This window comes from Penaeus monodon, unplaced genomic scaffold (genome assembly GCF_015228065.2).
Source record: "Penaeus monodon isolate SGIC_2016 unplaced genomic scaffold, NSTDA_Pmon_1 PmonScaffold_10843, whole genome shotgun sequence".
Taxonomy (NCBI): domain Eukaryota; kingdom Metazoa; phylum Arthropoda; class Malacostraca; order Decapoda; family Penaeidae; genus Penaeus; species Penaeus monodon.
Genome location: NW_023639541.1, coordinates 3,337 through 12,037, shown reverse-complemented (window position 1 = coordinate 12,037; position 8,701 = coordinate 3,337). Strand labels below are relative to the sequence as shown.

Here is an 8,701-nt window from a genome sequence, read left to right as displayed (position 1 = left end):
ACACAAAAGAAGTATAATAAAACTGAAAGAATGTATAACATACATGAATTCGGAAAACAGACACTAATAATTACAAAAAAATCGATCTCACAAGCGCGTAGCAATAAAAGGGACTATTTGATAGATTGCAGTAATAAGTAACGCATCACATTTTTTTGGTCCTCGCAAGGTAAACACGATGGGGACTTAGAAAATGAAAGGTCGTACTTCTCTCTTCTCTGTCCTGTATAACCTTTATTTTACATTTGTGCACCCTTTACCATAGATGAAAAGTGGCTTAGTTTTCCTTATTTTTTTTACTGTAATCCTGGTTGTCATGCACAGATAGTTTTTCCATGACACATACAGCATCCATAAGATACTGGTAGTAATTTTATGGGCCTTTATTGTTGTTATCAAAAGGTATTTTTGTGTTTGGGGGCGGGTTTATGGTAACTATGCACCGGGAGAGTTAAAAACCTTTGCAGCATGTAAAATAAAAACTGGTATGATAACTAGTGAATGTTTACTTTCAAGCTGGTTGCACTGTAGGCAGTGAACGTGCCTCATTGTCCTGCTGTTCTTGAAAATTTGTCTGGATGAGTTAAACAAAGAGTTCTAAATGCAGCAAAATAAGTAAATAGCAAAATTTTGTTTTTTTCTTGTGGATTCTGGATTTTCTGTATATGAGAATCCAAGCTCTGCTTGGTTTGTTGAATGTAATCAATATGTAGTTTTGTTTTTATTTGTCTTTTTTTTAAATTTCTTTCAGAAATGTTAAGAAAAAAATTTTTTATACTTGTTACATGGTAAATTCATTTTTCCCTCTCATTTCCAAAATTTGTAGTGTATTTTGTAAGTAATGGCTGTCCTAGATATAAAAACGGGCTGAAAAAAAGCTCCTGCACAGTATTTGCACAACAGTAGTCTGTTTTTGCAGCAATATCGGGAACAAATAGATAAATAAATCCTTTCCTTGACAGAATTTGGTATAACTTGTTTCATTTTTTTTTCAGGCATACAAGGACTGGAACCCACTGTTTTCAGGATAGATGTGCATATTGGTATGAATCTCATCAGCAACTAGTGGCCTGTGTTAGAAAGTTTGCCATCTTTATAAAAGTTGGTATCAATCTGCTTTAAAATTGGTACCATAAACACAAGCTATTAATACTTGGGATTATGAGGGGGTTGCAGTACCCTTCCTTGCCTGAGATTATTGTATAAATTTGTTGGATGAATAAGGTCTTTGGGGCCAAGAATTACCAAATTTGTTGACAGAACACATGGTGAATAAGATCCAGAAAATTAGCTCACCAGAGATGATGGGTCATGCAAAGCTCTATGTACACTTTCCAGTATGATATGCTTAGTCTGTGGAAATCATGTCTATGTATAATGGGTAATAGTAACAGATGGAAATCAAATGATTGCCTCTGTCCCCCACCCTTGTTTGACAGGCAAAGGCCAGCAAAATCCACCACATATAGGCTTATTCTAGCTGCATAAGGTGGACTGGTTTTCCCTTTTTTGGCATTAATATTCATGAGCTCTACTTTGCCAAAATACATGTCTAGAGGTTTATTTTTCTTTTCTGCCGTAAAGGTCTATGTCATTGTGGTTATTCTTATAAATATCAGTAGTAATGGTGCATTGTTCATTTTTCTGTATCTATGTGAAGTCCTGTTGTAGACCATTATGTGATTAGCCTATAGCTGGGGAGAGCATTGCATAGCTATACAATGATAAAGATGAAAAGATATTAAAAACAGTATCATGCAGATAATGCCATTTATGTGGCCTCAGTGGCTTTACCCCTTGCCCCTTATGTAGGGTTATATTGAGGTTCACTGAGAGCTGGCAGTGTCACTGGTGAGCACCATGAGCCCCCATAAACCTAAACCTCTCCCTAAGCTACCCCCCCAGCCCCTTGCTTGTTGTTGCCAAATGTGTTTCTTTTTTTTTCTAATATTGATATTGATACTGTTATTATTCTTTTTGGTATTATAATTATTAAATTGTTATTAAAATCTTGGTAATATGAGAGACAATGAAATACAAAAGGCACTTTCCAATATCAAGGAAAAGGGTAAACAGGTGAGATAGGTAGGAGTCATCTATGTGTAAAGACAATAAATGAACTTGTGTTATAGCGGAGGTGGCAGGTATTCTTGCCTTTCGTGCCAATTAGGTTAATATGATGGCCTGTTAAGGGTAAATTCCACATTCATTTATTATTAAACAAGGATAAACACAAACACAAGTACATTAATTGTAAACACCATTAAAGTGATAGCACTGCCCACACTAGAAATGAAATATATTTATTTATTTTTGTGACAAATGCTTTCATTTCAATCTAAGCTTGTTTGTCAATGCTATACCTAAATGGAATTGCTAGTGAAAAAAATATCAATAGACACATGTAATCAAACATGCTAATAGATATACGCCCACATTCACGATACTCTCACATTCACAGATACTCCATTCACAAGATACTCACATTCACAGATCTCACACTCACAAGACACTCACACTCACAGATACTCACACTCACACTACCACAGATACTCACACTCACACTCACAGATACTCAACCTCACACACTCACAGACACTCACACTCTACAGACACTCACAGCCTCAAAACCCCTCACAGACACATCACACTCACAGTCACTCACACTCACAGTCACTCACACTCACAGTCACTCACACTCACAGTCACTCACACTCACAGACACTCCCATTCACAGACACTCCCATTCACAGACACTCCCATTCACAGATACTAACCTTCACAGATACTAACCTTCACAGATACTCACACAAACACACACACAAACACACACACACACACACACACACACACATACACATACACACACACACACACACACACACACGCACGCACGCACGCACGCACGCACGCAGCACCACGCACGCACGCACGCACACACGGACACACATACACGCACACACATACACACACACACACCCATACACCAAAACCCATACCACACACCCATACACACACATACTACACACATACACACACCAACATACACATACACACAAACATACATACACATACACATACACACACACATACATTTAAACACACACACATACACATAAACACACACACATACACATAAACACACACACATAAACACACACACACATAAACACACGCACACATAAACACACGCACACATAAACACACACACACATAAACACACACATAAACAACACACATAAACACACACACAATAAACACACACACACACACACACACACAACACACACACACACCAAACACACACACACACACACACACAGACACACCCACACAAGGAAGAAGGAAAGCAAGAAGAAAGAAGAAAGAAAAAAATATATATATACACAGGGGTAAGTGTGGTATATAATATGTATTTAAAATTACTGCTTACCTGTGAGCTAAGAGTGATTGACAGGTGCAGATAAGGTGGCATGATCTAATTTAGAGTTGATGCTGATTTACTCTCATATATCTTTACAGAAATAGAACAAATATAGTTTTGTGATTATATTTCTTCTTCCTTCTCTCTTTCTTTTCTTTCTTTTGAGTCACAGCATTATTTCTAAGACATCATTATTTTCTTCGTTTGTTACAGGTTTTCAAGTGATGGCAAGACATCAGACAATCATCAAAACTTCTGTAAATCCCCAAAGATGAGACACAGTTAACAGCACTACTGAAAAAATGTCAGTCTTCACTCAGTTACAGAGGTCACTGAATGACTTCTCAGACAAGCCAGTGCAGTCAGCAAGAACAAATCTACCAATAGTGGTGAGCGAAGGTGTTTATGATGACCCACTTGTGGAGATCAGCAGTGCTTTGTTCTCGTGGATGAGAGGACTGTGGGTGTTATGCCTGGTGTTTCGACAGTACAGAGTCGGGCTCTCAGACCAAGATGCTGGTCATGGGCGTTGGCAGTGACAAATCTGTTCAAGTGATGCAGGTTGAGAATAGTAAAACATTAGGATGGTGAACATGCAGACAAGGAGACTGTCGAAATGATGCACATGCGTGATGGAAGGACAGTGGAAGTGCTGCAGATGGAAGATGGAAAAACAGTTGAGGTTGTCCAGATGGTGGGGGCAAGACATTGGAAGTTATGCATATTGACAGTAGTAAGCATCCTGAAGTAATCCATGTTGATGGCAGCAGTGGGATTGAAGTATTGAATGTCAATGATTCACTTAAAAGGGCCAAAATTTTAACAAGTACCTCATCGACTGTGGTTCGGTCAAAAAAATACCAAGTGCATTTTTTCTAATGAGGGGGTCAGAGAATGTAGCACCTGTGGCAGTCAAGAGAGTCATTACTTCACAAGGGGAAACCCAAAACACAACCGGTCTCATCTCAGATCATAGCAACAGTCAACCCTTCCCTTGTTTTTGTCGACAGCAAAAGTAATATATTACCTTCCCAAGAGTATCCCCGAATAACATCTAGTAACCCCTAAACAGCAGAAAGAATACCCGTTTATCAGAACACATGAGGTTGCAGACCTCACCCATGTTAACTCAAACATTGTCTTGTCTGGTAGTAAAAAGGTTTTTTCAGGTAATGTTGATGATTTAAACAACACCATCATAATTTCATGGCCCCCCAATACAACAGAACCAGAAAAAACAGTTGCAACGCAGACTGAACCATTCACGATATAACAAATATGAACCTTTTTTCTGCACCTTTTATCAAGATGGAAGTGTTCAGACACAGTGGACCATGCCAAAGCGCAGCATGTGGGCATTTCTACTGTTATTAGTGGCAACTGCAGAGGACAGAAAAATAGAGTAGCTGGAAACCATTCTAAGGATGATGGAGGGACATCATTGAAGATGGATAATCTAAGGGAATGTGAATCTGAATCAGTTGGTAGGTATTTGATGTATGTAGGGCAGTACAGATTCTTGAAATTTTGAGACTCCATTAGATACCCATGAATTGCATAACTGTTGTTCTGTTTAAAGATAATGATAGTATACTATACTACTAGTGCTACTAAAAGATAATGATAATAATAATAATAATAATAATAATATAATAATGATTATTATTATTATTATTACTATTATCATTATCACTATTATTATTTCTATTGTTACTTTACTTATTACTGTTTGTACTACTACTACTACTACTACTAATGATGATGATGATGATCATCATCATCATCATGAATATTTTCTTATCTTTATCATCATTATCATTATCCATTATTATTTTGCAGATCCCCAGTATTCAAGAAGTGGCAGAGTTTTGAAGGGGAAAAACGGGCACCTCTAAAGGCAGAACCAGACGATGATGAGGTGGGATCCTAATTTTGAGCTCCTTGGGGACGGGGAAAAGAGGAAGAAGATTCAGGGAAACAAAATGCAGAGAAAACAGTGTATTTAGGAAGAAGAGAGGAGGAAGAAGAAACGGAGGTTACCCGTCGACCGAGGATTTTGAAGATGAGTTTACCATTCCTGCAAATAAGGAAGATGTGAAAGATTTTGGCTGCCCAAAGAGGAACCAGTCGAAGTAGATACAGTAATTAGCTTTGGAAATATTAGGGACTAAGGTTATGGCCTAAGACCAAAGAGACGCCCAAAGAAGCTTAGTGTATGCACTACATGAGGAGAAGGTGGTGAAGAAGAGAATTGACAGAAACCAGAGTTTTCCTGCCAGATCTTTCCCAGGTCTTCCCCACATTCACAAGACTACAGCGCCATGCCAAAAGAAGAGCACAACTCGTCTGAATTTTCTTTTCCATGTGATCTGTGTGGTGTTGTATTCACAAGGCCACAGAATCTGGAGCGGCATAAAAATACGAAGCACGGTGATGGGGAGAGGCGGTTTGTTTTTGTGAACATTGTGGCAGGAGATTTGCTCGTCATGATGTGATTACAGTCCATATTTCCATGGTTCATATTAAGAAGACTTTACAGGGTAAGAAAGGACCTGTGGTTTTTTGGACCAAACACCTTCCTTGCACAGGTTTTGATAAATTTTTCTCCAAGGAGCAGAAATTAAGAGATCATAAACAAGGTAACTTAAAAGTGTAGTGATTGCTCATATCCTTTGAATGTAAAACTTCCCCGAGAGTCCATCGTTATAAAGCATCATCCAACAGCATGTAGTGAGTGTGGGAAAGTGGGGTGACAGTAAACAACAAATGTACTTCCATAGATTGTCTCATGATCCAAAATTTGTTTTGTAAATTGTAAAAAAAGGGTTTATTTGGAAATCTCAGTACACTGTCCATTTAGCAAAACACACAGGAGAGAACCAGTTGTCTGTGATTTATGTGGGAACGGCATTTGCTCACAAGCTTGCAGTTAGCAAGCATAAATGGCAGGAAAACAACGAAAGTAATAAGAAAATTCAAGTGTCCAACATGTGGAAATCTTTTGTATATAAAGCTAAGCTGCAATCCCACTTCGTAGCCATACAGGGGGAGAAACCATTCATGTGTCACCTTGCCCTTCCTCATTCTCGCAGCGTTGCAAAATTGACTGCGCATATAAGGGGTGTTCATGGTGTGTACATTCAGTCCATTAAAAGTGATGGCAACCACTCACACGCATTGGTTAAATACAAACGAGCTAAAAAGACAGCACCTGTAGAAGCCCCTCCGCTGTTGTTAACACTGTAGTGACACCTTCTGTTGATACCCCCCTGCCTGATCAGCCTCAGGTAGCTATTCAGGAGGAAATGCCAGAATCTTTTGAGACAGAGGCAGCAGTATACCAATTGTTTTATGCATACCCATAGGAAACAGATGTGACAAAATAGAATTAGCAAATTTCATGCGAGTCTAAAAAAATTAAAATGTATAGACACTACTGTCTGTAATATAAACTATTGTGCAAATATAGTATGGCTATACTAGTTAAGATATCATTCATACTGAATGGATGGTATTTACAACTTGGAAAAAATGTTTTGCTGTTTTTAATTGCTTAAAGAAATTTTTGCCGATGTTCATTATCATTCAGGGATATGCAAATAAAAAATTAGGATTATTATTGACAAATGTGAAACATAAGTTCAATTTGAAAGCAAAGGTTTTGTAATTCTTTTTAAAAATTTTTTTTTTTTTTCCCGTCTGTAGGGGTTTTCAGTTTTAGACAAGGCCTGTATTTGTAGTCTAAAACTTAAATGAGAGAAAAAGGAAGTTAACATATTTAATGTGACCAGTATATTTTATTTGGATAATTATTTACCCCAAAATGAAGCTATGTCCATTTTACCAAGGTTATATCTGCAGTTATGTATGGGTCTGAAATATTATCATAATTTTCCATGATTGAAATTGTACCCAAAGTTAGTTTGTACACAATTTAGGTATTAATTATTTATATTATCTATATCTTTGTCCCCGTTAATCAGTTATCTGAAATCTAGGTCTTAAATGTTACTTGAATAACTATTAACACTGAGTTAAATTGTCTTCCAAAGGATTATGTCCTTCCTATTCATTTTCAAATTTCACTTATGGTTTTTATTTTCTATAATTGCTATGACAAAAAGATCTCATCAAAAGAGCAATATACAAACTCTTACATTTCCCTTTGTTCGATTTTCACTTCAAAAAAATTAATTCCCTAAATGTATTTCACATAACAATAAAATGCATTATGAAAAGTGTTGGAAGAACATTACATAGATTCAGAAGGATTAAACCTAAATTGTAAACAGTTTTGTTTATTGTTCCAAGGAAATGCTATAGCTTCTCTCTGTCTTCTGTCTGAGAGAGTAAAATCAGCGGTGACTTAAACTAATCGGGTATATTTCTTTGGCGAAATGGAGATGTTAGGGGGAGGCTTTAACATTCACTTTGTTAAGTCCTATCATTAATTTTTTTTAATGTTTTGTAGAAATGTATTGATTGATGGTATGGACACACGGTAGCTAAATCCAGATTGAACGAATGTAATTCTTTGAAGCCACCACCAATAATTTTTTTTTAAACACAGTAATAAAAGAACCTTATTCAAATAATGGAAAGAGATGATCTTCCTTTATGTGGAGTTGTATTGAATGATTATCTTCATTGTGAGATTATTCTTATATGGATATTAAATTGTTTAAGTAAGAGTGTATCATTCCTATGCAAAATGTCTTTTTATTATTGAATGTGTTGCTTAAGTTTTTTATATGAAATATATTTAATCTGTTTAGTACTTTACCTGGAATTAAATATTATTCTGATTGGGAAGTCTTGGTTTTTGGTCATAGTAAGAAATCTTGAGAAAAAGATAAAATTTTAAAAATGCATTATAGATAGTGTGCCTTTTTTTGGAATAATAAAAAAAATCACAACAACAAAAGTAATTTTCTCTGATATTATAAGTATATTTATCATATGTGTAGGGGCTTAGGAGACAGGGACTGAGTCCCAGGGCTGGGGATCTCCCCTTTGCCTTGGGCCCCAGCCCCTAAACTCCCACTAATTTTGCACCCTCTTTTTCCCCTCTCCCTTTTTCGTTTTTTCCCCTTCCCGATCCCCTTCTACTACCCACTTTGACCTAACAGTATTCTTATTAGTGGCAATGAAGCTTGCCCCTTCATCAGATACCCCCCAACCCCTCAAATTCTCCCAGTTCCCCGACCTCAGGCTCTCCTTTGACCACGACTAAAACACTGAAAACTACTGACCCCCTTCTCCATGTTACTGTTACGT

At 37.1% G+C, this 8,701-nt stretch overlaps 1 pseudogene; it reads left to right on the top strand.

Moving 5' to 3' along the window:
* Positions 1–2,019: 2,019 nt before the first annotated feature.
* On the top strand, positions 2,020–6,789 carry LOC119568796 (annotated as a pseudogene).
* Positions 6,790–8,701: the final 1,912 nt, after the last annotated feature.